This window comes from Balaenoptera ricei, chromosome 18 (genome assembly GCF_028023285.1).
Source record: "Balaenoptera ricei isolate mBalRic1 chromosome 18, mBalRic1.hap2, whole genome shotgun sequence".
Lineage (NCBI taxonomy): Eukaryota > Metazoa > Chordata > Mammalia > Artiodactyla > Balaenopteridae > Balaenoptera > Balaenoptera ricei.
This window is the reverse complement of record NC_082656.1, coordinates 3,116,573-3,144,195: the sequence shown is the minus strand read 5'-3', so window position 1 is coordinate 3,144,195 and position 27,623 is coordinate 3,116,573. Positions and strand designations below refer to the sequence as shown.

The window sequence follows — 27,623 nt, the reverse complement described above, 5'->3', positions numbered from 1 at the left end:
GTCATTTGAAAGAGGACTGAGCAGAAGCTGGAAACCCGAGAGGGAGCTTGGTCAGAGAGTGGAGAAGCCCTGGGAGCCGTCGTCTTGGGCCCATGACTGTTCACGAAGCTTGAGCGGCCAAGCAGATTGGGCGAGCAGAAGCCGGAACCACGCGCCTTCTGGTCCAGCAGGAGCCTGTGTGCAGAGCGTCCGAGAGCTGGCGGAGGCCACAGCGGGCAGCTCAGGGGAAGGAAGGAGGCGAGAGTCACCGTCCATTTCGGTTAGAGCCGCCTGTTTCTTAGCCGTGGGTTCCGCAAGCGTTTCTACCGGGAAAGAAAGGCTTGCAGCGCAGAGAGGTGCTTTGTGACCCGCCGGGGTGACTGGTGCGCTGGAATGCAGACTCAGGCCACCAGCAAAGACGTGGAAGGAGGACTTGGAGGGTCTCTTCAACCACTCGGTGAAGTTACCTGTGACTGAGAAAGGAAGGGGCTCGGACGCCCACCGGGAGTCCAGGATTCAGGTGGAGCCTTGTCCTCCTGAGGGCTGAGGAGAGATGGTATCAGTCTTGTCCTCAGCCTCGTTCAGCCTGAAAAGTCTCCAGCTCTGCGTTCTTGGGCTGTTTGATGGAAATATTAGAACAGAAGAGAAAGAGCCGCTTTTTGGTTTTTCAAATATATGATAACGTAGAACATATAATGTCAAATAAAATGTCCAGTAGCTTAAAGATACAACTAGAATTTCCAGAGAAAGGGAAATAACGTCTGTTTGTTGGGAGGCGGGCATAAGAGGATGGCTCGCTGAAACCAGCCATCTTGCTCTAGAGGAGGGCGAGGAGGCATAAAGGGAGAGGAAAGAAGAGAAGGGCAGAGGGGAGGGGTCACATCTGCTCCCCCCCTGATTACCACACTGTAGTTTTCACTTTTCAGCACGTCCCATTTCGCTGCAGTGCTTTACCACCTGTGGGATTCATCCCATGAGTGGGTCCTGCAGCACCAAATAAAACAATCTGAGAAGGAGAGAATCTCAGATGCATGGCGAGAGGGGAGTGTCAGCGTTGCGGGTAAATATTCTTTCCCTGTGTCTATGTTCATCCATGTGTCACTGGGTCGCGATGTCACATATGCTTCTTACTGTGGCTGCTGTCGGAAGTTTGAGAAACATTCTGACATTTCGCCTGCCTTCTGATCCTGGATCTTCCTTTTCAGTCAGAGAATTTTGTGTCCAAATTGGGCTCCTGTTAGACCCTAAGTTGATGGTCTGGTTGATTCCGATGCTTATTAACTTTCCACCATCACCTACTCAGGATCGCCCCGAAGGTGCCCCGACCCCAGCGTGTCTGCCAGCTGAGGTGTAGGGAAAGGTCCTGAATTTAAAGCTGAAAACTTGGAGCTGAATCTCAGGTCAGCCACAGAAACTGTGCTTAAACTTCTCTCCAATCCAGTCCAATCTTTTCCAGCCCAATTTAATTCAACAGATGGTTATTGAATGCCTACTAGATCCTGGATATGACGCTAGATGACACTGGGCACCAGGGACCCACGAAGCTCGCAGGCTGATGAGGTAGATAAGCACATGATCCTAAAGGACCTGTGGGTGGAAAGATGAGAGGGACTCAATCCTGCCTGTGACATGGGGACTGAGTCTTGAGGAATCGCCCGGTGGAGAATGCAGGACTGTTTCCAGGCACAAAGGTCTGGGGAAAGATCCTGGCATGGGTCCTGAAGCAGCATGTGGCCGGCTAATGCTGAGATTTCAGCAGACCACGTCAGGAAACGGGGAGTTGGTAGAAGCACTGGCTGTGGGGAGGAAGTGCCTCAGGTCTGAAAGGCCTCCTTTCTCCTCCTTGGCCTCAGACCATGGCTTCAGTTCAGCCTCTGGCCAACCCGTCCCTCCCCACGCCCACCCCAGGCACATCCCAGCCCCAGGCTGGCAGCAGGACAGGGCTTACCTCCTGCCAACCATGGAGGGCAGGTGATCGCCTGAGGTACGTTTCAGCGTCCCATCCTGTTAGGCGCCTGACGGGTACATGGATACTCTTGGTGGGGGGACTTGGTGCAGGCAGGGTCTCCTTCTTGACCACTTTCCAGACTTGCCCTCCATCCGTGTATTCCAGAGAAACGGAGCAAGTAAAATAATTAATGCTGGCTAAGGCTACATACACGTACTATATAACTCCAACTATATGACATTCTGGAAAAGGCAAAACTACGGAGATGGTAGACAGCTCAGTGGGTGCCAGGGGTTAGAGGGGAGGGAGGGCTGAACTGGTGGAGCGCAGAGGGTTTTTAGGGCAGTGAAACTCCCCTGTGACAGTGTGGCGGAGGGTGCATGGCATCGCGTCTGTCAAAAGCCGGAGACCCGTATGTGAAGAGGAGCGAACCGCAGTGTGAGCACTGAGCTTTAGTCAATAAGGCCGTGTCAGTGCTGGCTCAGCAACTGTCACAAACGTGCCGCACTGATGTGGATGTTGGTAATAAGGGAAACTGTTGGGGGGTAAAGGGGTTATGTGGGGACTCCCTATACTTTCTTTTTTTTTAATTGAAGTATAGTTGATTTACAATGTTGTGTTAGTTTCAAGTGTACAGCAAAATGATTCAGTTATATATATATATATATATATAACTGAATGTAATATATATATTCTTCTTCAGATTCTTTCCCATTATAGGTTATTACAAGATATTGAGTATAGTTCTCTATACTCTCTATACTTTCTGATCCATTTTTCTGTAAACCAAAAACTGCTCTAAAAAATAAAGTCTATTAATTTTAAAAGTATATACTTACTGCCCTTAAAGAGCTCATAATCTCTTTGGTCAGCGCTAAGACAGCCATGTGTCTGAGAACATATTAGGGTGTCACTGACTATGAAGTCATGAACCCTACCCAGGAAGCCAGGGAGGCTTCAGAGAGGAAGTGGGCTGGAGGTAAGCCTGACAGTCCCTGGTGCCACCAGGCAGTTGTGGGTTTGCCTGCAGATGTGCTCTGAGCGGTGGTTTATGTTCCACGCTCTCTGCAGGTCAGGGGATGCTAGACTCTACGGAGATTCTCTCATTTCATCCCCGCTACAACAGGGCAGGGCTGTTACTTCTGTGTTACAAGTGAAGAAGCTAAGGTTCAGAAGAGCTTGTCCAAGGCCACCCAGCTAGTGAAAGCTGAAAGAAGGGGGAGTCTGATGACCTGCCTGCCCCTGAAGCCGGGGCTCCATCAACCGGGTAGAGATTACCTCGGGGAGAGGGTTAGGGGCATTCTGTGTCACATGCAGGGGTCAGAGGGGTAAAACAAAGGTTGGTGGGTAAGGGCCTCAGTCAAGGTGATTTAATAAAGAAGATGGATTTCAGGAGTGGCTTGATTGGGCAAAGAGAAAGTCTGTGGAGAACCATTCTAGTGGTCTAGTCAATGTGCATTCCCAATCCCAGATTCACAGGGTCTTTAGAGCTGTCAGAACCACTTTGGAATAAGGACATTGTAGAGATAGCGACTCCCCTCCTTATCCCAGTGGCTTTGTGTAACTTCTGGGCAGCTGGTAAGAGCTGGGAACATTGTTTTACTGTTCCTTTTGCTCTTTCTGAGGACGGCCCTGCCCATCAGGTTCCCTCCAAATCCAGGTGTGAGAGCGTCCCTTTGCTGAGCACACGAGGACGGCACTGCAGACAGACGCTGGGGGCGGGCTCCTGGCACGTCTCCCGCCTTTTGTCGACCTCTGTGCCCCATTCCTGGGCAAAGAGCAAGGAAAACTCCCCCTACTCTTCCCCTAATAGATACTTATGTGCCAAAATAATTTGATGAATGCCAAACATTATTCTTTCATTCTAGGAAACTTAGATATCTTCTCTAATAAACTGTAGAAGACAGCAAATTCTCCTTATCCGTTCTAATCAATAAAAACAGCCACCGTTTACTGAGATTTAACCACGTGCCAGGCTCTGAGCTGGGACATTATCACACTTAATCTTCACCCCAGGGTTTCACAGATGAGGCGGACTCCTGGGAGGTTAAATCATTTTCCCAAAGCCCCAGGGCTGGAGTGGAAGACCTGGGCTCTCGGGTCTTACCTTCCACCGCAGGGGCCAGCCCATCCCCCTCGACCCCCTCCCACCTTTACAACCAATTAACAAACAAGACACTGGAGACGGACAGATGAAGATAAAAATGTCAGTGATATCGGCAGTTGAGTCAGTTGGAGAATGTGACTTTAGGTCTGAGAAGAGTTCTTGCTAATATTCTCTGAGTGCCCCCTGCCCCCCAGCCAGCTGTAGAGCTTCATTCAGCGGCTGGTTCCACACCCGCCCCCCACCCCCCAGGTGACAGTCACTGACTGCAGATGGCTCCCTGCAGATGTCTGGGCGGAGAGGTTAGAAAGGAGTGACTCCTCTGTGCTTCCGAAGAATTACTGTTAAATTACTAATAAGTTAGGTCTGTTCTATCAAGGTAGGTGGACCAGTGGGTTCCTCCCACCAGTCAGTAACTCCTTCTTTGGTTCAGAGGGTGGGGCCTGAGGCAGGAAGTGTTACTTTGTGGAAGCTCCTCGTCAGTAACTCCTTCTTTGGTTCAGAGGGTGGGGCCTGAGGCAGGAAGTGTTACTTTGTGGAAGCTCCTCAAAGAGAAAGATCTGAAACGTGGAGAAAGGAGTTTCCTTACTGCACGAGTCAGCTCAGGCTGCCAGGACAAAATACCACAGACTGGGGGGCTTAAACAGCAGGAATTTATTTCTCACAGTTCTGGAGTCCAAGATCAAGGCACCAGCAGATTCGGTGAATGGTGAGGACCCACTTCCTGGCTTGCAGACGGCCACCTTCTTGCTGTGTCCTCTCATGGTGTGGAGAGGGAGAGAGAGACAGAGACAGAGAGAGGGCTCTGGTCTCTCTTCCTCTTCTTATAAAGGCACTAATCCCATCATGGAGCTCCACCCTCATGACCTCATCTAAATCTTAACAGTCCCACCTTCTAAAACCATCTCATTGGTTGTTAGGCTTCAACATATGGATTTGACGACATAATCATTCAGGCCATACACTTCCCTCCCTTGTCCTGTGTGACCTTAGGTGAGTCTTTCAACTTCTCTGAACTTTGTTTTCTTCATCCATAAAACGTGAAAGATAATACTACTCTAAGGGCTGCTTTGAGGCTTTAAGTAGAGAACGAATGTAAAGGACATAGAACGTTAAGTGCTCAGAAAGTGTTAACAGAGGGACACATAATTTCAGAGATGTTATTATGTGAAAAAAAGTGCACCGTCGACTTGATGAGAGCTGGTAGTTTCTATCAGCGCCGGTGTACAATGACTTTGGTGAGAGCTTTGCACTGACTTCTAACAGAATTATAGGGTTTAAGCTGCTGGTCAGAGTTGGGTACCAACAGATCACTAAGAGAAAAATGTCCAAAGAAACCTTTGGAAGTTCCCATTTGTGGGGAAGGTAGAATGCAGATGTCAGCTTTGTTTGCAGGGCTCTGAGTGATGGCTGGTCGTGTGGGCAGAGAGGTCACTGTAGGAGATTTAGAGCCTTTTTACGCAGAAGCCACGGTGAGATTCCCCATGGAATGATGGAGGCTGCAGGAAACTTTGAGATGGCTGGTCCCCATCACTCATGTAGCAGATTAGGAAAGTGAGAGCCAGAGAAGTTGGGTGATTTATTCCCTCGATGCCTGTTAACTAGTGCTGGCTCTGGGTGTAGAGCACCCAGTCTCTCCACGTCAGATCCTGCTTTGTCCAATACGTTAATAATCTAAAACCGGAAATATCTTTTTATCTCAGGAGCTCAAGAGTCCCACTAAAACAAAACAAAACAAAAATTGTATTTTTTAATGGACAGGAGCTAACGATTATTAAGCACTTGTATGTATTATACCAGGAGTCTTATATGGGCTAAAGTTTGGTATTAATATTTTCCGACCAATCCAGAGAGGTAGGTTTCCCTTTTCACCGAAGGGGAAGCTGACACTCAGCAAGGTAAAGGGCTAGCCCAGGTCACAGGTATCAGGGAAGCAGGCCGAGTCTTTACAGCTATAGAGAAATCCGTTTACCTGAGAGCCAGTGTTCATGTAAATATTAATAACAGTTTCCAGGCAGGCAGAAATGATCCTCTGAGACACAGATTTAAAAAAAAAAAAAATCAAAAATTTCTCCTCAGATTTGTGCTAATTCCAAAGAGCTAATTTAAAAACTATCAATTTAGCCCTTGATATTCTTTTTTTTAAAACAATACTGAAATAGACATCATTTTTAACATTTGTGAGAGCTTCACGCAGGTTTCGTTAAAGTTATAGAAAGTAGAAATAAAATGAAATATTTGATATTAGCCTTTCATGCTATGTCTCTAAAATTTTCCATTGCTTATTTATTTTAGGTTGGCCAAAAAGTTCGTTTGGGTTTTTCTGTAAGATGTTACAGAAAAACCCAAATGAACTTTTTGGCCAACCCAATATAATATGTTTCTGCTTTAAAAATATATATTCATTGTCAAAAATTTGGGAGAATTTCAAATAAAGATCCAAACAATAAAATAAAAACTTGCCCATATTTCCACCACCCAGAGATAATGACCATTAGTATTTAGGTGTGTGTGCTTTAATTAATGGGCTGTTATTTTAGAGCAGTTTTGGGTTTACAGAAAGACTGGGAGGAAAGGAGAGTTCCCATGGATTCCCTCAACTCCTCCCTGTACCACACCCCCATCCCCCCAGTTTCTCCTGTTACGGGCATCTTACACCAGTGTGGCACATTGGTTGCGATTGATGAGCCAATATTGATACATTATGATAAACGACTTTACATTAGGTTTCACTCTGTGTGCTGTATATTCTGTGGGTTTTGACAAACGCATAACGACATGTACCCACCGTTTGAGTATCACACAGAATAGTTTCCCACTATTTAAAAAAGCATATATAGAATTAATTTTGACTTTTCATTGTGTAATTTAATATTTTTATATGTTCTTTAGTTTTTACATAGTGGTTATTGTTCTTCTTTGATTATAAAAGTAGCGTGTATAATTATAGTGCTGGCAACACAGAACCACTCAGATGAATCATCTAAAAGAGCAGTTTTTAAAAGAATGTGTTTATTTTATGAATTCCATTAGGTGCACATCAGGAAACAGTCATGGAACTTTTAGGGCCCAGATCCTTGCGCAGAAGGGTTTCCTTCGTCTCTGCGGTTTTCCTGTGAATTAATGATTGAGCCATGAGCCACCCGGGAAGGGTGAGAGTTCTGAGTGTGTTCACCCAAACAGTCCACAGAAGACCTGCTCTAGGTCCTAGGGAAGTGAGTGGGTTTAAAAGTCCTCACCTAGGGTATTTTTTTGTTTTTTTTTTTATAAATTTATTTATTTATTTATATTTTTGGCTGCATTTGGTCTTCATTGCTGCGTGCAGGCTTTAGTTGCGGTGAGCGGGGGCTACTCTGGGTTGCGGTGCACGGGCTTCTCATTGCGGTGGCTTCTCTTGTTGTGGATCATGGGCTCCAGGCGAGCGGGCTTCAGGAGTTGTGGCACGTGGGCTCAGCAGTTGTGGCTCCCGGGCTCTAGAGCGCGGGCTCAGTAGTTGTGGTGCACGGGCTTAGTTGTTCCACGGCACGTGGGATCTTCCCGGACCAGGGCTCGAACCCGTGTCCCCTGCATTGGCAGGCGGATTCGTCACTACTGCGCCACCAGGGAAGCCCTCACCTAGGGTTTTCTTTTTCACGAAAAGCGTAGCCAGGGCGCCTTGGCCTGGGGTGACCTCCTCCCGGGCAGAGGTGGGGCGAGGGGGGCAGTGAGGGGCGGTTGCCTGGGCGACGCGGCTGCTCCTCCCGCCCAGGGCGGATGTTGGGGCGTTGATGAGGTGGAGGGGAGCCGGGTTTAGGGGGGCCGGGCTGGGGGGTGCTGACATGGGGGGACTTACTGGGGGTGGATGGAAGGGAGCCCGGCTGGGGGGTGTAGCTGGGTGGATGAGGAGCTAGGGTCGGGGGAAGTGTAGCGGGGCGGGGATGTGGTGGGGGGGATATTCTGGTGGTGGGGGAGGAGAAGAGCCGAGCCAGGGGCGTGGTCTGGGGGCTGAGCTGGGGGCGCGGCCTGAGGCAAGAAGGGAGAGCCCAGCCAGAGGGGTGGCCTGGAGCCAGGTGTGGCGTGGCCTGTGAGGCATGGAAGGAGAGCCGTGCCGGGGCGTGGCCTGGGGCTGGGGCGTGGCCTGAGTCCGGCGGGGCGAGGCCTGGGGGGCGTGGAAGGAGAGCCGGACCGGGGCGTGGCCTGGGGCCGGGCGTGGCATGGCCCGGGCTGGGGGGGGGGGTGGAAAGGTAGCTGAGCCAGGGGCGTGGCCTAGGGCTGGGGAGTGGCCTGGGGCCGGCGGGGGCGTGGAAGGAGTGCAGGGTCGGGGGCGTGGCCTGGACCGGCGGGGGCGTGGCCTGGGCCGGGCGGCAGCGGCGGGCTGGCTTCAGCGCCGCGCTCCTCCCCCGCAGCCCAGCCCGCCGCCCGCCTGGAGTCCGCGCGCCCGAGCGGAGGCTCCTCCGAGAGCCCGGCGTGCTCGGATCTCCGCGGCACCAGGACCAGCCCTGTGTCGCCGGGACGTCTTGGATCGGCCGACTTTGGAGGTTCCTTCGAGCGGGGCCGCGGTAGGTGAGGCTGCGCCGAGGCGCGGGGCGGCCGCCCGGGTGTTGGCGAGGAGCCCGAGCCCGGGAGCTGAGTTACCCCGACGCCGGCCCCGCAGCCCAAACACCGAGTTCGCTCGGTGAGCTCGCTGCGGGGCTGGGCGGCCCGAGGGCGAGGGACCCCCGGCCCCGCGCGCCTGGGGATCCCCATACTTGACCCGTGCCCGCCGCGGGCTGAGGGCGGGACAAAGGCGCGGGGCGCCCGCGCCGCCCAGGGGATGCGCTGGAGATCTTCTCTCCCAAAGCGAGTTTCTCCCCGGGTGCCCCGGGCCTCATCTCCCGAGAAAGGCGGGACCCTGTGTCCGGCGACCCTGAACTGGAGGGATGAGCTCCAGGGCTGGTTTGCTTCCACTCACGTTCGGCGAGGTGAGGGAGTGGGCACCCCAGCCCAGGGGGACACAGACCAGCGCTGCGCCTACGGCCGGGGAGCTCAGGTGACCTGGGCTGGAGGCCACCATCCGGCTGTGCAGTCTGAGCCCCGGCAAACCTCCCCTCCCTCCAGGTGCGGAAAAAAGGCCAAACCAACCAACCATACAAACAGAACTCTCTCGGTCAGTTGCTTCCCACCACTGGACAGTCTTGTTGATAAACAGAAGAATAACTTGAGTTTATTTAGCACTTGTTACCAAGGCCATCTAAATTCATACATCATCCGCCCCTCCTCCCACGGTTTTCCCTGCGTCTCACCTCATTTTCCGTGTTGCCTGGTGTTTTCTACCCTATTAACCCCTCCAAGTCCCCAAGTACTGTGCTCTTCTCTAACAGGTACAGAAATTTCACCCATTTTATTTTTCCTAACAAATGCTCCTTTTCTGTGTCCCCCTTCTTCCAAACAAATGCTCCTTTTCTATGTCCCCCTTCTTCCAGACTTCCTCACTGCAGTGTCCTCTGGGTCCTGTTAATTATGCTTGCTCCCTGTGCTGAACCTTGGCCTCTGCCCCCCTCCCCCCATCCTTTAGAGTTTTTTTTATGTGACTGTTTCTTACCTAGCATTCTAATTTTCACACCCCTCCTTTGGTCCCCAGATTTGCCATCTTCCTGCCACCCAGGCTGGCTGTCTGCCTTTCTGCCTGTGCTCCCGTGCTGTGGGCTGTCTTGCCTTTTACCTACTTCTCCCCATGCTTTTCCCGCCTCCAGAGCACACCTTGTTTCGGTTCCTCTGGTTGTGGATTTTGCTACTGCATCACCACCCCTTGGTTCCTTTTCTTCCCTTCCAGTTGGTCCTCCATTACCCGGCAGACGTCTTTATTTCAGAAGGTCTGAAAGTGTCACAAGTAGGCAACCAGCTTCCCCAGGACCTCTCTGGACGTCAGGACCTTCCCATCTGCTCCTGGTTCTGTTTGTGTTCTTACTGAAGAAGTAGTATCGTATGTAGACAAGTTCTCCGACTATGTTGATATTGATGTTAATATTAGGTAGCAGTTGTCAAACACTTAGTAGGAGCCGAGCAGTCTTCCGAGGGATGTACATGCAGTAATAACTCATGAATCCTCCTTGCTTCCCTGTAATGTCGATGCATTCCTAGCCCCATTTGACAGATGAGAAAGGGGCGGCTCAGAGAACTTAAGTACCAGGCCCAGTTTCTCATGGCTGTGTGGTGGGAGAGCCCCTCTTCTCGCCAGGCGGCTGTGCTCCCAGGCCATGCTAACTTTGGAACTCATACGTGGGCTGGGATTGGGCCTTGGAAATAGGTCATTATTTGCGTGTTTTATTTGGTCTGCAGTTTACAGCTGTTGAGGGCATAATATCTCTACTGTAGAGCAGTGTGTGGGGAAAACCTAATGCCTCCTGTCCCTCAGAAAGACTGAGGACACTGCCTGGGCTGGTTTCCAGCTCACTTTCCTGAAGAGAGCACCTGGCCCCTTGGCTACAGGAAGGCTGGAAGAAAGCTTCTTGCAAAGACCGTTGCCAGCCGGCTCCTCCCCTGCAGTGAGAGGTCAGTTTCACCTTAGCTGGCCAGATCTTTAGGGTCCTTCAGAGCCCTGTGATGTGATGAGTCTTGCTTATTTCTGTTTCATTATATAATTTAAAGCCTTGTTCCTGTATCTCCTTCACCTTCCTGAAAGTTGGAGGCAAGTGTTTGTTCTTTTGCAGGTGCTGAAGCAGAGTGTTGGGAAAGTTTTACACTTTGATGGCTGGAAGGGGCCTTACATTCCACAGATGAGGAAACTGTGGCTCAGAGAAATAAAATGACATGTCCAGGGGAGGCAGCGGGACAGCAGACCCCCGACCTGCCGACCTCTGGTCCAGGACTCCCCATGCGTGGCCCTACAGCTTGGTGGGGTGATCTCTGGGCTTGCTGTGTAAAGCAGTGAACGAACCCTTTCTTCCCTGAGCTAAGAGGCATTGGGAGGGTTCATTTGGAATGGAAATTGTCAGTGGGTTCTTTTTTTTTTTGGTCTGAAAACTAAACATTTAAAAAAAATGTTTGCCTTCGAGATACGTAATGGCATAAATGGGATCATAAAATCGCAGAAGTATAAATTCAAATGTTTTTAGAAAGAAATATTTTTGTCTTCCAGAACATCAGGCAGGCACGCCAAACATACATTGCTTTCTAGAGGCAAATCGTACAATCCATGGCAATTTGAAAATCAATAACTGGACCGATGAATTGTATTTTCATTTGCAGAGAGAAAGGCCTTAGTACAAAGCGCTCATGTGATTTCCTTCATCTCTGCATCTCAGATAAAACAGGGCTGAGGGGGGAGCCTGTCCAGTTAGGTGCTGTCTCTGTGTTGGCTCTGCCATGCCCCCGCCCCGTCTCCCCCTGGCCTCGGGCTCCCAGCCAAGCCCCCCCATTCCCAGCTCTGCTGCCTGCTGTCTGGCTCGTCTCTTTCTCCAGGAGCCGTCGGGGAACCTGCAGGGTGCTGCTCACCCAGGATTGCTCAAGCCATTCCATAACTGCCTTTCTTGACAAAATCCAGCCCTAATGCCCTGAGGTGTTTGTTGCATGTAATTAACCTCTCTCTGATGCTCCAGAGTGAGATGGGTGGCTCGGTGCGTCCTTGGGAGAGTTGATGAGACATTCACTGTCTGTGCTCCGTGGTTCGGATGAGGATCATCGGTGTAACTACGGAGCAGGTTAGGTTTACTGCTCCCCTCGCACAGGGGAGGGGATCGAATGTCCTGGCCACAGCCCTGTAGGAAGAGTCAAGGCTGAGATTTGAATGCGAGGCTGCCATACCCAGGAGATCCACACGCACGTCCAGCGTCTGTCTGCTCTGAAGCTCATAACCCTCCACAGCAGCTTCCCAGAGCCTTTTACGAACTAGAGGAGGGAAAACGAGGGGCACTTGGGGCCTCGCGGGAGTCCCGGACCAGCCCTCCTCCGTCTCCCTTCGGGGCCAGGGGCGCTTTCTGACTGTGGGCGGCAAAGCCCCAAGTGGACAGAGATGGTCCTTGTTTCTCATACATGGCTGTGGCCATTTGCTGTGGTCGGGATGTCAACATTCGTGGCCACAGGTAATGCCCCATCCTGTGCTCGTGATCTTCAACTGTTACCTCACCTAACCAGGACCTTAAAGGACCTGATTTCTTGGCCAGAAACAACCTCCACCTGTTTCTGTGACACAGGACTGCTCTTTGTCACTGTGGAAGCAAGGCGAGCTCAGCATTGTCATTTCAGGGACTGTGTGCCTGACTCAGGGCATCTTTTGCTCTGGTCAGATCTGAGCTGGACCCCCAATTCTCTCTCGGGGTTCAGCCATGGGGCCGGGGATCTCTAAGAGGACCCTGCCTGCTAATCTGGGAGAGGGAGGGGCCAGCCTTTTCCCTCCCATTAGAACCGTTACAGAGTTTGTTCCCGAAGCCTGGCAGGCTGTCCTTAGAGAAAAATAGAACTCAGGTCCGAAAGGACTAGACTGGAAGGTGTGGGCGGGTGAGATGCGGCCTGCAGGAAACTGGGATCTTTGCCCGCCATCTCTGGCAGGTGCGGGGGTGCTGGTGCCCCATGTTTGTTGTCTTAGAGCAGAGGGGGCAGGAGGCCAGGGAGGAGATGTGTTCCTGGTATCGGAACTTTGATCACAGGCTTTCCTGGCAATTACTGTTCTCCATAATAGAAGCAGCGAGCAGTCTTGTGGTGGAGTGTTAAAATTACAGTCACATTAAACAAGGTCAGGCCCTACTACGTCACCACCACGTGTGCTGTATAAAAAGAGAGGAGGCCCTAGTCCTAAAACCACTTACACCATGTGGGCATTGAAACTTATCCAGTTTGGATGTTGGGACTGTCTGCGGCTGAAAGGAAGAACAGCTTCAGAAAGTTTGCTCCCTTCCCCCTTTCTCTTTTATGTGCTGGATGCTGGGAAGGGAACCAGCCCCTGCCCTGTGGAGGCTCACACTCTTTCCGGTGGGAGTGGTAGGCACGTGAAAGGAAAGACCTGTAGCAGGTGAGGGATCAGTTTATGGGGAGGGCGTTAGGTGAGCCCATGGGAGGCCGAGGATCCAGGAAGGCTTCCTGGAGGAGGAGCTAACCACAGCCAGGGCTGAATAGGAGTGTGCAGGTTGGGGGAGGGGCTGACAGAGGGAGGCATTGTAGCCTCTGGGGACAGAATAAGCAGAGGTGGGGACACGGACCCCAGCTTGGAGATGAGGGACCCTCAGACAATTCTGCCCATCATTCATGGCTGTTAACCATTTGCCCAGAGCAGTGGTTCTGCATCTGCATCAGCTGAGAATTTGTTAGAAAAGCAAATTCTAGGGCTCTCCCCTGGAACCGCCGAATTAGAGTTTCTGGGGTGTGTGTCTGTACTTTAACAGCCTTCCAGGTGATTCTCACACACGCTGAAGTGTGAGAACTAGTGCTTTAGAACGTATGTTTTCCAGACATCCTAAAAACAGCTGCTCTTCATCGCCACCTGGTTGTCCTTCAAAGTGACTGTGTTCCTGCCTGGTTGGACACGTCAGACCTCCCTCGAGCCATCAGCTGTCCAACCTTCTCGTTCTTCTCCACCGTGTACAACCTCACAATTTCTCTTGTCCACCCTGCTTCATTTCATCACATACTAGTAATTTATATTATTTCTATAACATGATTTCTTAGTGTTTGGCGGTTGTCAGGTAAACTGGGTTCAGGTCCCAACCCTGCTGCTTGCCCGCTGTGTGACCTTGGGGAGGCATTGACCTCTCTGCCTCAGTTGCCTTATCTGAACAATGTACATCATGGTACCCATCTCTTCACTGAGTGTTTCAAACTTTGCTGGACGTTGGAATTACCTGAGGGGTCTTTAAGAAAGGTTGATGCCTGCTCCCATCCCCAAATATTGTAATTGGTTGTGGGTGTGACCTTGGCATTGGAATTTCCCAGGGGCGGTAAAGTTGGGAACCACGGTCACAGGCTGTGGTGCGAATGAGATGAGTCCCCACTTGCGAAGTGCTCAGAAGGGGGTCTGGCCTGGCTCTTCTGTCTGATGGGGGAGGGGAGGCTCTGTTGGTTCTGTGATGGTGGGGGAGAAGGCAGAGCTGTGTTGCTCGTTCTGTGAACACTTGTTGGATGTCGAGGGCCTGTCGGTTTGGGGATCTCCTGATGACTCTGTCTTGTTCTGAGACTTAGGGGGTGAGGTAGCCCAGCACAGTGGGTCTCCAGGTCTGACTCTCTGGGCATCCGCTGGGCAGGACTACAGAGGTCCTGCATGAACAGAGCACACAGGCCCCCACCCCCCAGCCAGCATTCCCAACACGGGACACCCTTTTCCCTCCTCTGTGCAGAATAACTTGAATTTTCGGAATATAACCAGCTTCTAAAATCATGAAGGAGCAGTGCTTTTCAGTGAAAATGGGAATCGGGCCCCCTAGGGTTCTGACCCTGCCCTAATCTGTCATTTGAACTTAGACGCCAGTTTTCTAAATTTATTTATTTATTTTTGGCTGCGCTGGGTCTTCGTTGCTGCGCACGGGCTTTCTCTAGTTGCGGCGAGCGGGGGCTACTCTTCGTTGCGGTGCGCGGGCTTCTCATTGCAGTGGCTTCTCTTGTTGCGGAGCACGGGCTCTAGGCGCGTGGGCTTCAGTAGTTGTGGCACGCGGGCTCAGTAGTTGCGGCTCGCAGGCTTAGTTGCTCCATGGCATGTGGGATCTTCCCAGACCAGGGCTCGAACCCGTGTCCCCTGCATTGGCAGGCGGATTCTTAACCACTGCGTCACCAGGGAAGTCCCAGACGCCAGTTTTCAGACACACAAAACATCTCTGGACTTGATCTCTCTTTGGCACCTGAACTGTCTTCTAGGACAGTGGTCCCCAACCTTTTTGGCACCAGAGACTGGTTTTGTGGAAGACAGTTTTTCCACGGTGGGGGTGGGAGTTTTTCCACGATGGCTCAGGTGGTACTGTGAGCGAGGAGGGCGAGGGGGAGCGGCAGATGAAGCTTCGCTCGCTCGCCCGCCGCTCACCTCCTGCTGTGCTGCCTGGTTCCTAACAGCCCGCGGACCGGCTGGGGACCCCTGTTCTAGGATCTAAATGTCACTATGTTATAAATTATGTATTTCTAACCGTTATTTGAAAAACAAACAGTCTTTTTGCATACTCTGTCCTGTCACATATTCATCCTACCTTCATTCATTGTTTTATTAATTCAGCAAATATTGATGAGTATCTGCTTTGCATCAGACACCAAGCTGGCAGTTTCATCCCTTCTTTCCTGTGGAAGGACAAGCGTATCTGTCAGCATGTAGAAAGTGTTTCTTTAGGTTTTCGTTCATAGCTGCAGCCTTCTCTCTACCTGTCTGTTTTGGTGACGTAATTACTCCACTTTTAATAATAGAACATCTGAAGGACATTTTTCATGTTGACTCCATGGGCCTTCTTTGAACCCTGCTGAGATTAATTAAATCAAACCCCATGCAACAATTATCCTAAAATATCCCAACAAGTTATTAAAATCCAGTTTGCCTGGAGCCCTGAGTCAGTGATCCACAGTCAGTACCCTCAGGATGAAATCCGCAATCCAGTTTAAGGTCTGGGGGTTTCTGATTTCTTTTAGTCCAGAGTCCGTCCTAGTGGTTTGGCCAAATTAATTAAAGAAATGAGAAACAGGGGAATTCATATCTCGAGTTTACTATTTGTTCTCTTTCTGTGGAAAAGTTAGATTCTGTTTTTGGTTTTGTTTTGCCGTGCAGGGCCTACAAGGACCTGACGTTTACTCTTAGGTTGCCCCTAGTACATTTAAATGTGTGTTGCAAATGGAGATAATTGATTCACTATATTTGTTCTGCTGCCTGATTACTAAGTGAAAATCTACCACCGGGGAAACTTTTGTGTAGCCAGCACACAAGTAGCTCAGTATTATGGTAAAGACTAGCCTCCATTGTTGTGGTCTTAACATTATCAGTGGTGTTACCCACAGACTGAATAGGCTTTAGAAATACAGGCCTTCACAGGAATTGCCCTGGCTTAAATATTCCATGGAGCCTTCTGAAATAACATCCCCCAAACCTTCATTTGAAACAATAAAGAAGGAGGGGATATATGAATATCTACAGCTTCAGTTATATCAAAAAGGATTAGGTATTTAAAATGAGAAAAGTTAAAAATGTATTTTAGCTTTAAGAATCTGAGGTTAAGGAATAATCCAAGATATATCGGGAAAAGTCAACAATATTCTTCAAAATGGTATGTTCTAAGATCTGCCCGACCTGCTTTCTCTGCTTGTTCTACCTTTGACTTTCCTGAAACAAACCTAAACTCCCCCGAGTGGATTGAGTGGCCCGTCTTGCTGAAGAGCCTGCTTGTTTCATCAAGTCCAGTCCAGCTCTGGCATTGGAGTATCTCTCTGAGTCCTCAGGCTGCTCTGCCAGAACCGTGGTGTCGTGCACGTCCCAGAAAAGGATGGGGGACTTCACTGTTATGGCCCGGCTCCAGTTCTGGGGTGTGTGTGTGTGTGTGTGTGTGTAGGTCTAGGGTAGGGCCAGCCTGTGTGCTCTGCTGAGTCAGTGTGTCTTAGAACCAGTGACGTTCCCGCCTAAGTTGGGTCTAGACTTCTGGCCTCCCTAAGAAATGAAGCAGTGGAAGTCTGAATAAGGAAAGTGGCAGCCTCTTTTGAAGACTGATTTTTTGATGACAAGTCATGGCAAGGTGTGAGGGAGAAGGCTGATTTGTAAACTTTGCAGCTTGTGGAATTGGGCTGAATGTTGGGATTTTCTTTTTCTTTTCTTTCTTTCTCCCTTCCCTTCCCTTCCCTCTCCTCCCCTTCCCTTCCCTCTTTTTCCCCCCGTACCGTGAGGCATGTGCGATCCTAGTTCCCCCGACCAGGGATCAAAGCCACGCCCCCTGCAGTGGAAGCGCGGAGTCTTAACCACTGGACCGCCGGGGGAGTCCCTCTATTCGTGTTTTCAACGGCTGTCCTCACCCGCCAGCATCAGTGTCAACAGCTCCGCTCACGGTTGAGCCATCTGAAGGCAGACCCTGTGCCCAGTCTCAGCTCTTGAACTGCCGCGTGCCTGGCAGAGTGTCCTGTGCTCATGGATGATGACTGCTCACTGGGACGAGGGACGGTCCATCCATAAACGCGGTCGTGCTTCTGGCCGGGGGAGGCGCTGGCGTTGTCCAGTCTCGGCCAACTCCTTCCCTCCAGCCTCGCCTTCCGCCTTCCCTTGTGATATTCTGCGTTGGGCTGGAGGGGAGTGACGTACGTTAACCTCCTCTGGACTTCCTCTCAGGCTAGGATCTTCTGCTCCCAGGGACGGGGTACCCAGAGGAATGGAGAGGGTGCTCCGTTTGTCCCCGCTCTCCTCCTCCATCTGCTGGTCTGCGCTTCCCGTGGCTCCACTCAAAATTAGGAAAAGTACTCAGGCCGAGAGAACACCGTCTGCCTTCCTTCTGATACAGAAGTAATCTCGTCGGAGGAAGCAGGAACTCTCCCTGCTTTTCCTAGTCTTTATTTCTAATCTGACCCCTCATCCAAGGTGCTCACCCTGAGTGGGTGCCGACCCGGAAGCCTTCAAGTGGGACACGGAAGCAAGAATATTCTAGCATTACAAGATCAGCGCCTGCAGGTGGACAGTCAAAGCGTACAGTACCACTGCCGCTGCCTAAAGATGTGCGAGTTGGTAGCGTGGCTACTTACATTCTCAGACTAGCACATCTGAAGGAAGTTTATCACACTGATTTCCTGGGGGCTGTTTCCAAGCCTGCTGAGATTAATTAAATCAAACCCCATGCAACAACTATTCTGAAGCAAAATGGCTTATTAAATTCCGGCGCACATGCTGGATTACTGAATTTGTATTGTCCAACTAGATGATTATGTTTTTGTTTGTTTCCTACTATAGGACTTTAATATCCTTTTTTTTTATTTCTGTGGGTGGATACAACCAATCTCTTTTGGTTATTCTTTCCTGCTGGGATGAGGTCTCTCTAGGGAAGAAGGAAATGCCTGCTGTCAGCAGGACAGGACTGTTTTCTAGGCTTTCCTGGAAAGTTGTTTCTGTAGAACTAGGTCTTTCTCTGCCCACAGTGCTTCTGTTTTTCTTGGGCTGGTGATTTTTAAGAAGGCTTTGTGTCAGTTGGAACACTTGTCTTCTGAGATGAAGATAGTGGCCATCTGTGCAGATCGGTCTGGGAGGAACACAAGGTTGGCTCAGCAGGAAGGTTCCTGGTCCCTTGTCACCCGGACCCGGGGCAGCCACTCCTCTGTGTGTGCTTCTGGGTCAACTAAAAAGACCTGGGAAGCACTTCGGTCATTATTGAGAGAGGATTTTTTTAAAAAACATAATGCTGTTGAAATCGTGTGTGTGTGTGTGTGTGTGTGTGTGTGTGTATTTTACTGTTTCTTCCAAACAGAAGAATTTCTTTTATGTGATTGTTTTAAAGAGAGCTGGTCATGCAGTGACCAGTTATTACACAAGACATGCCTGGTTAGTGAACTTTTCCTTGTACAAACTCACGGCTGCGGGATTCAGAAAGAATTAACTTGGAACACATTTCTCATGGGCTTTTAGATGGAAAGATATTTCCCCATTGGGAGGATCCCACAGCTTTCACCTTAGAGGAGTGAGAACTTCCGCCCTGTGTCGGGATCCACTCACTGAGAGCTCGGGAGGAGATCGGGGTGGTTTCGGGTTCCCAGGGCAGGGTGCCATCTGAGTGCAGAAGCCCTTGGAATGCGCTGCCCATTGGCTGCCTGTGTGCTCCGTGCTGCCTCGGCGAGAGGCAGAGGGAGATGGGGGAGTGGTGGCCCTCATCTCAGAACCTGCGGGACATATCTGAGCACCTGCTGCTTCCATGTGGAGGACCAGATGGTGGAAATGTTACAAGGGTGAGGTGGACGTTTTCAAAGAAGTGGTTATAGAGGGCTGGTAACTACGGTGATAGCCCAGCAGGGAGGTGGCCACACCTGCTTGCTGGTGCTTGACGGGGTATCTACGCAGGAATTCAGACAGACTTCTGGCATCTGTCCTGGGCTCTCCGGCTGAACCTGTCTATGTCAGTCATGAGGTTTGGATGGTCAAGGAAAGGTCTCTGTAAAATACCCAAGTCCTGGTGTTTGGTTGTGTGGAAGACGCAGCAGTGGTGCATAGGTGGTTTTCTTTAGCTGGACTAACATTGGTAAAAGTCAGCATCTGACCCAGAAGAGGCAAGTGTTGGCAGAAGAGAGTGGGAATTCGAGAGTTCAGGCAATGTGTAATTGTATTCGTGGAGAGTTTTAAATTCTTATTTAATTTAAAAAATTAAGCTTTTTTATTTTGAGATAATTATAGATTCACATGCATGGTAAAATACAGTGATATTTACATGATACTGTACAACACCACAACCAGGATATTGACATTGATTCGTGAAGCTAAATAACATTTCCATCACCAAGAGGGTCACTTGTGTTGTCCTTTTATTTCAAAAGTGTTATAAAATTCGAATCGTACAGTGTGTTAGGTATTGCTTTTCTTACTCAACACAATTCTCTGAAGATGATACTACTCCTTCTTTGGATATGGGCCTTGCATATATGTTCTCTGACTCTGCAGCTTGTCTCTTTAACCTCTTAACAGGGTCCTTTGCAGAACAAAAGTTTTTCATTTTGATGAGATCTAATTTATTGATTTTTTTCCTTTTATGGATTATGCTTCTGGTGTCAAGTCTAAGAACTCTTTGCCTAGCCTTAGATCTTGAAGATTTTCTTCTGTTGTTTTTTAAGTTTTATAGTTTTACATTTAAGTCCATGACCCATTTGAGTTAGTTTTTGTATAAGGTGTGAGATTTAGGTTGTGGTTTTTGTGAAGTTTTTGTTTGTTTGTTTGTTTGTTTTTGCCTGTAGATGTCTAATTGCTCCAGCCCCTTTTTTGTTAAAAAGGCTATCCCTCTTCTGTTCAATGCCTTTTGCACCTTTATCAAAAATCAGTTGGGCGTATTTGTGTAGGTCTGTTTCTGAGTTCGCTTTTCTGTTGAATTTAGCTATGTGTCTCAGCCAATATCACAGTCTTGATTACTATAGCTATGAGTCTTGAAATTGGGTGGATTGATTCCTCCCACTTTATTCTTTTTCAAAATTGTTTTAGCTAGTCCAGCTCCTTTCCCTTTCTACATAAATTTTAGAATAATCTTATCATATCTACAAAAAAATCTTGCTGGAATTTGGGGAGAATTGACATCTTTACTATGTTGAATTTTCCAGTCAGTGAACACAATATGTCTCTCCATTTCTTTCATCAGCATTGTGTAGTTTTAAGCATGCAATTTCTGTTCTTGTTTGCATAGATTTACACCTAAGTATTTCATTTTTTGGAGAACTTGTAAATGGTATTGTATTTTTTATTTCAATGTCCATGTGTTCATCGCTAGTATATAGAAATACAGTAATATTTTTTTTGGATGTTTAACTTGTATTATTTAACCTTGTAGAGCTCACTAATTAGTTCTAGGAGTTTTTTGGTAGATTCCTAGGGATTTTCTATGTAGACAGTCATGTCATCTGCAAATAGGGATGGTTTAATTTCTTCCTTTCTAAGCTGTATGCCTTTCATTTCCTTTTCTTGCCTTATCGCACTGGCTAGAACTTCTCATGATGTGTTGAATAAGAGTGGTGAGAGCAAAGTCCTTGCCTCTTCTTTCTGATCGTAGCGGGAAAGCATCTTGTCTTTTCACCATAAAGTATAATGTTAGCTGTAGGTTTTTGGTAAGTGCTCCTTATCAAGTTGAGGAAATTGCCCTCTATTCCATTTTTTTGAGAGTTTTTTTTGTGATGACTGAATTTTATCAAATGTTTTTTCTATCGATTGATATGATCATATGATTTTTTTCTTTAGCCCGTTAATATAATGAATTATATTGATTAATTTTCAAACATTGAACCAGCCTTGGATCCCTGGAATAAACCCAAATGGAATAAACCCCACTTGGTCATGTGTATAATTATTTTTATATATTGTTGTATTCTCTTCTGTTTTATTAAGCATTCTTATGTCTATATTCATGAAGGATATTGGTCTGTCTGTAGTTGGGTTTTTGTATTTGTTTTCGTTTGTTTTTGGTGGTGGTGGTAGGGTACTATCTTTATCTGGTTTTGGTATGAGGGTAATACTAGCTTCATAAAATGAATAGAAAATGTCTTTCATTTCCTGGATGACAAAGGGTGGAATCGGTGTTAATTCTTTCTTAAATATTTGGTAGAATTCTTCAGTGAGAGCATTTGGGCCTGGAGATTTCTTCTTAGTTTTGAAATGACATATTCAATTTCCGTAAATGATTACGGTCTGTTGAAGTTATCTATTTCATATTGTGTGAATTGTGGTAGTTTTTGTTTCTTGAGCAAGTGGTCCATTTTGTCTAAGTTGTCCAATATGTGTGTATAGAGTTGTTCATAGTATTCCCTTATTCTCGTTTTTTTTTTTTTAAAGAATCAATTTTATTTATTTATTTATTTTTGGTTGCGTTGGGTCTTTGTTGCTGCGCGCAGGCTTTCTCTCGTTGCACTGAGTGGGGGCTGCTCTTCGTTGCGGTGCACAGGCTTCTTCTCATTGTGGTGGATTCTCTTGTTGCGTAGCACGGGCTCTAGGTGTGCGGACTTCAGTAGTTGCGGCACGCAGGCTCAGTAGTTGTGGCTCATGGGCTTAGTTGCTCCTCAGCATGTGGGATCTTCCTGGGCCAGGGCTCAAACCCATGTCCCCTGCATTGGCAGGCAGATTCTTAACCACTGTGTCATCAGGGAAGTCCCCCTTATTATCTTTTTGATGTCTGCAGTGTTGGTAGTGTTACCTTATTTCATTCCTAATATTGGTATATTGTGTCTTCTTTTCTTTGTTCTTTGTCAACCTTGTTAGAAAGTTTGTAAATTTTATTACTCTTTTAAAAGAACCAGCTTTTAGTTTTACTGATTTTTGCTGTTTCTGTTTTCAATTTCTTTTATATCTGTTCTTGCCTTTATTATTTCTTTCCTTTGCTTGCTTTGGGTTTATTTTGCTCTTTCTCTAGGTTCTTGAGGTGGGAGTTTAGACTACTAATTTGAGAAGTTTCTTATTTTCTTATGTATTTATTTAATGCTGTAAATTTCCCTCAGAGCATTGCTTTAGCGGTGTTCTACAAATTTTGATATGTTGCATTCTCATTTTCATTTTCATTCGGTTAAATGTATTTTTTAAATCTCTCTCTAGACTTCCTCTTTGACCTGTGGATTATTTAAAAGTATGTTGTTTAGTTTCCAGATGTTTGGAGATTTTCCTTTTATCTTTCTGTTATTGATTTCCAGTTTATTCCATTACGGTTGGAGAATACATTCTGTATGATTTCAGTTCTTTAAAAATTTTTGAAGTTTGTTTTATAGCCCAGAATATTGTCTGTCTTGATCTGTGTTCTATGTGTATTTGAGAAGACTGTATATGTTCTGTTGCTGTAGGGTTGAATGTGCTATAACTGTCTAACTGTTGGTTAATGCTGTTAATCCTGCATTGGCGTGTTTTGTTGTAGTGATGTTAATAGTGATTATTTGTTTCTTGCTTTTGTTTTTTTCTGGTGAGGGAAGGGGAATGAGGATTAGACAGTGAAGAATTTGAAATCATATTGTCTGGCAAGAATAAGGAGGCTAAAACTCCATATTGCCAATCTAGGGCGACTTTGACAACCATCCAAGGAAAGAGTAGAGTTTCTATTCTGTGTTGAAAATGTAGGTACCAGAGGGCCAGTTTATTACCCCATTGTTTTAGTATTAGAAAGTCTGAAGAAAACCATGCTTGATCTCAAAATTAGAGGTCAGACAGCTAAAGTTGCTGACCAGGACTGGAGGAAAAGGATATATTTCAAGGTTGTTTACATTACTTCTTGTTGAATAGTATTTATTAGTTAGCTGGCTTATTGCTTATTAAGTATTCAATCTTTAATTAGATCTAGAGCAGAGTCATGGGTTATTGACATAAAAGCTATATTATTAATCTATTCTAAAAAGTTTGTTATGTAATTCCTCTATTCCAGACCTGGTGTTAGTTCCTGAGAATATAAAAATAAACTAGAGAGACATGGACTTAAGTATTTTTGATTCTCCCACAGAAGAAAAACCTAGAAATCTCAATGGCTTCCACAAAGACTGATTACTGGAAAACATAAGAATAAATTAAACCTTGAAGATGATTTTAGTTTCAGATGCTGCAACTTAAATATGAAAGACAGTATTAAATATGCTGTGCAGGGAAACTGTTTTATTACATGGTTGCATAGTCACTTTCAGTTAAAAGCCTGGCATTTCTTGCAGGTCTCCTGTGTGCCAGGCACTGTAGTGAGTGCAGGAGATCTGGCTTTGCTTAGCCCCTGGTGTACTCTTTCTTTCTTAAGTCTGATTGTTATAAAGATAGAGGCCAAGTATAAATTTCTTAAACCTTATATGCATTTTTATGTATTATTTCTTAAGAAATAGAAGCTTCCATGTGTACTGAAAACTTTTATTTACATCATTTTTTCAGTAACACAACTATATAAAGAATATCTACATAAGTCATGTTGAATTTAAATACAAACAGATCCGGTATCAGTGTCAATACTGAAGTTACCTCACATCGTTTTGTAAACACACTATTAGTTTAACCTGTTTAACCAGGTATAATTATAGAAGGGCAGCAAAGACCTTGGTCTATTACTTTTCATGTGACACAACAAAAAGTAAGAAAATACAGTTAAATGTATCATAGTATTTGCTTTCTTTTTCCCAATGACATCACAGTTTCCCTTTAATATCTCTTTTTCAGATCACAAAAACATGTTATTCTCCCAGAAAACCAGTTGCTTTGATTAATGGGGCCAGGCCAGTCCAAGGACAGATTAAGCACACAGGAACCTGGCATGATCCCTGGAAATGGTCCTGTCTTCTTTCTGTCCCCTTGGGGCTCTTTAATTTAATCACCGTGTTTTCTGTTAATTCTCTAAAGAAGTTCCATATATCTAAATAAATGGTAGATGATTGGTTGATAATCTATTTTTGATATTTTACTTTTATTTTAAAAAATTTTTATTGGGAATTCCCTGGTGGTCCAGTGGTTAGGACTCCGCACTTCCACTGCAGGAGGCCCAGGTTCAGGGAACTAAGATCCCACAAGCAGCGTGGGGCAGCCAAAAAAAAAAAAAGATTTTATTGAAATATAGTTGATTTACAATATTGTGTTAGTTTCAGGTGTACAGCAAAGTGATTCAGTTATACATACATATATAAACATATATATTCTTTTTTTACATTCTCTTCCATTATAGGTGGTTGACAGACTATTAATTGTTAAAAAATAACAAGCTCATGCTTTATTGTTTATCATTTTATTAACAAGCCTCCTCCTTTCTTCCTAGTATAAAAAGAAGCGGAAAATGGTCTATTCAACTTCTTTGTTATTCCTCAGTTAGTCACAGCATGGCGGACGTGGACACCGCTGTACTTCCCTGATTCACCATTATTTTTAACTGTGACATTAAGTTCTTAGAGATATTTGGAAGAAAGTGATCAAATGCCTGTATAACAATTCAGGCATGTATCCGTTGGTCTGGCTGATATGGTTTGCCTTAGATAAATCACGTAACTTCTTTGAGCCTTGTTTCCCTGTCTGTGAAGTGAATCTGGCTGATCATAAGGGACCCTGCCTATTTAGTTATGGCTGTTTTCACTGTCATCTCTGGCTGGTCTCTGAGCTCCAGTGGGTAGAGAGCTGTGGCCGGTGGTCTTTGTATCTGTGACAGCCCCAATGCTGCAAATGCGTTTGTCTTCTGGGGCCAGGCATGTAACAGGAGCTATGCCGTTTGGATGGAAACTCAGTAGGTTCTGCCTGTCGGGTCCCAAGGGAAGGTGGCCCAGTGTTAGCAAACTTTCTTATTTTCCAAGAGAATCCAGAAATCTTAATGCAAGTGAAATCTCTTTATTCTTTTTTTAAATGTTTTATTTATTTATTTTTGGCTGTGTTGGGTCTTTGTTGCTTCGTGCAGCCTTTCTCTAGTTGCGGCGAGCGGGGGCTACTCTTCGTTGCGGTGTACGGGCTTCTCATGGCGGTGGCTTCTCTTGTTGTGGAGCACAGGCTCTAGGTGCGCGGGCTTCAGTAGTTGTGGCTCGCGGGCTCAGTAGTTGTGGTTCGCGGGCTTACTTTCTCCGTGGCATGTGGGATCTTCCAGGACCAGGGCTCGAACCCGTGTCCCCTGCATTGGCAGGTGGATTCTTAACCACTGAGCCACGAGGGAAGCCCGAAATCTCTCTATTCTTAAATATTGAAAATGAATTCGGTTTTTAAAAAACTCCCCGTGTAGGCCAAAACGGCATGAGAGCTATGAAATTCAAGCTGAAAACCCGTGCTTGCCAGTCCTGAGCGTGCTTTTAAAAATGCGTGTTGAATTACCAGCAGTTCACTGAGCTGCTTTATGATATGGCTGCCACAAATAGAGATCTTTTAGAAACGTCTGAGAAACATGCATCTGTCTTCTTGTAGTAAGAGCTTGTTTTACTCCACAATTATGACATTACTTGTTTTTTTTAAAATTTTTATGTTATATTGAAGTACAGTTGATTAACCATGTTGTGTTAGTTTCAGGTGTACAGCAAAGTGATTCAGTTATGCATATACATGTATCTATTCTTTTTCAAATTCTTTTCCCATTTAGGTTATTACAGAATATTGAGCAGAGTTCCCTGTGCTGTACAGTAGGCCCTTGTTGGTTATCTATTTTAAATATAGCAGTGTGTACCTGACATTACTTGTATATAGTGATTAACAGTACTAGTAATAACAAGTACCATAACAAGCATGCCTACTGTGTGCCATTCGGTGCTGGGAGGGCATTATTCTCTGCATAAGAAAGATGCACATATTGAAGATCAGAAAGTTTAAATGATGACCTGAGCTGACACATTCTGTCTAATGGCTGAGCTGAGATTGTAACCCTGTGGTTCATTCTTCACCATTCCTGCCTGTTACCACCTTCTTACTCTATTAAGAATGAATGGACTGCACACCTGAAACTAACACAACATTGTTAATCAACTATACTCCAATATGAAATAAAAATTTTTTAAAAAAGAATGAATTGGCACCACAGCAAAGCCACCAGCCTCATTTGTTTCTTTTTTAAACAGTTTTATTGAAATATAATTGATATACACATACTACTATATATAAAATAGATAACCAATGAGGACCTACTGTATAGTACAGGGAATCATACTCAATATTTTGTAATAACCTATAAGGGAAAAGAATCTGAAAAAGTATAGATAGATATGTATAACTGAATCACTTTGCTGTACACCTGAAACTAATACAACTACAATTGAAAAAAAAAAGAAATATAATTGACATACTGTGCCACTCATCCATTTAAAGTACAGAATTAAATTGTTTTTATTATATTCACAGAGTCATGGGAATCATCCCCACGGTCAATTTTAGAACATGTTCATTGCCCCAGAAAGAAACCCCCATGCCCACTAACAGTCACTCCCCTTTCCCCCCAGACCCCCAATTCTTTGTGCAATTAGTTACCAATAAATAATGACTGTTAGAACTGATGGCTTAAGCTCCTTTTAAAGAATGAAGCTGATATTAGCCATATTTTAATATTCATATTTAATATTTATCTAGTATTAACCATATTCTAGTATTTGTTTGAAATAATAGATGATTTGGTTCAGTATATGAAATTTTAACAGCTGATTAGCTGAAATTTTTCCTCATTAAATTCTTTGACAAAGGAGTACGCTTTTTTTCTAATAATTCTTTGGAATGTCTCTGGAAGCTGTTGTAAAAGAATGTAATTTTCCCTTGAGGAAATGCCTAAGGTCATGGGCTCCAGAGTCAGCCAGCCTGGGCCCAAGTTCCAGCACTCACTGGCGCGTGATTTTCCCCGCTTCCTGATTGTCGCCCAGGATCCTAGGGCCAAGGTCCTAGGGCCTTTCCGAGGGTTCACAGAGGTTCTCCATGAGGGGTACTTCACACAGGAGCTGCGTTTAGTAAGAGCTGAGGGTTAAGTGATTGTGTTCCCGTATTTGTCATCAGTACCTGCTATAGCCTCGCAGCCGATACGTGTCTGAGTGAAAAGTTGCGTTGAAATTATTAACCTACTTGTGGAAAACTCCTCTTCGGTTTCTTTTTTTTTTTTTCCCTGTAGGAGGAATCCCGCCTTGGGAAGGAAGCCTGGCTGGGTGACATGCAAGCTATTTCTAGAAAGGCTGAGTCTTCCCACCACCCTTAGTGTAAAGATGAGATTAGCGTGACTTCAAATGCTATGACTTTTATGGTCCTGTCTTTATCCTTCCTTAAGCTATATCCCTTAATTTTTCAAAACCTTCATTTCTAGTAGTTTTGGGTGCTACTAATGGGGTTACAGTTTGCCGTGCAGATTTTATTGGCATTAGAAAACTCACTGTTGTTCTGCATCGTTAAGCAGACCCATTAAACAAGGCCTAGTCCGTCCAAACGCACCCGACGAGACCCCGGGGGGCGGGCTGGGGGTGTGTACCGCAGTGACCCGCATGTCGTGGCACTGTTCTCCGTGCTGGCGGGGGGCCTCACAGGGGGCGAGCGGCACCGTGATTGTCATTGCTGCATTTGGGATCGGGTTTTATGGGGCTTCTCAAGAAAGA

The 27,623-nt window shown here is 46.5% G+C and overlaps 1 protein-coding gene across 2 annotated transcripts in view; it reads left to right on the top strand.

Moving 5' to 3' along the window:
- Positions 1-27,623, top strand: part of SPATA13 (spermatogenesis associated 13) — a 267,083-nt gene that overhangs the window by 136,519 nt on the left and 102,941 nt on the right. The window contains exon 1 of one of the 2 annotated variants that reach the window (XM_059902617.1): positions 8,421-8,569. The exons of the other annotated variant lie outside the window; for it this stretch is intronic. The gene's annotated coding sequence lies outside the window, so the exon portion shown is untranslated. Of the gene's footprint in view, positions 1-8,420; positions 8,570-27,623 lie in introns of those variants that run through there. 2 annotated transcript variants of the gene reach the window in all.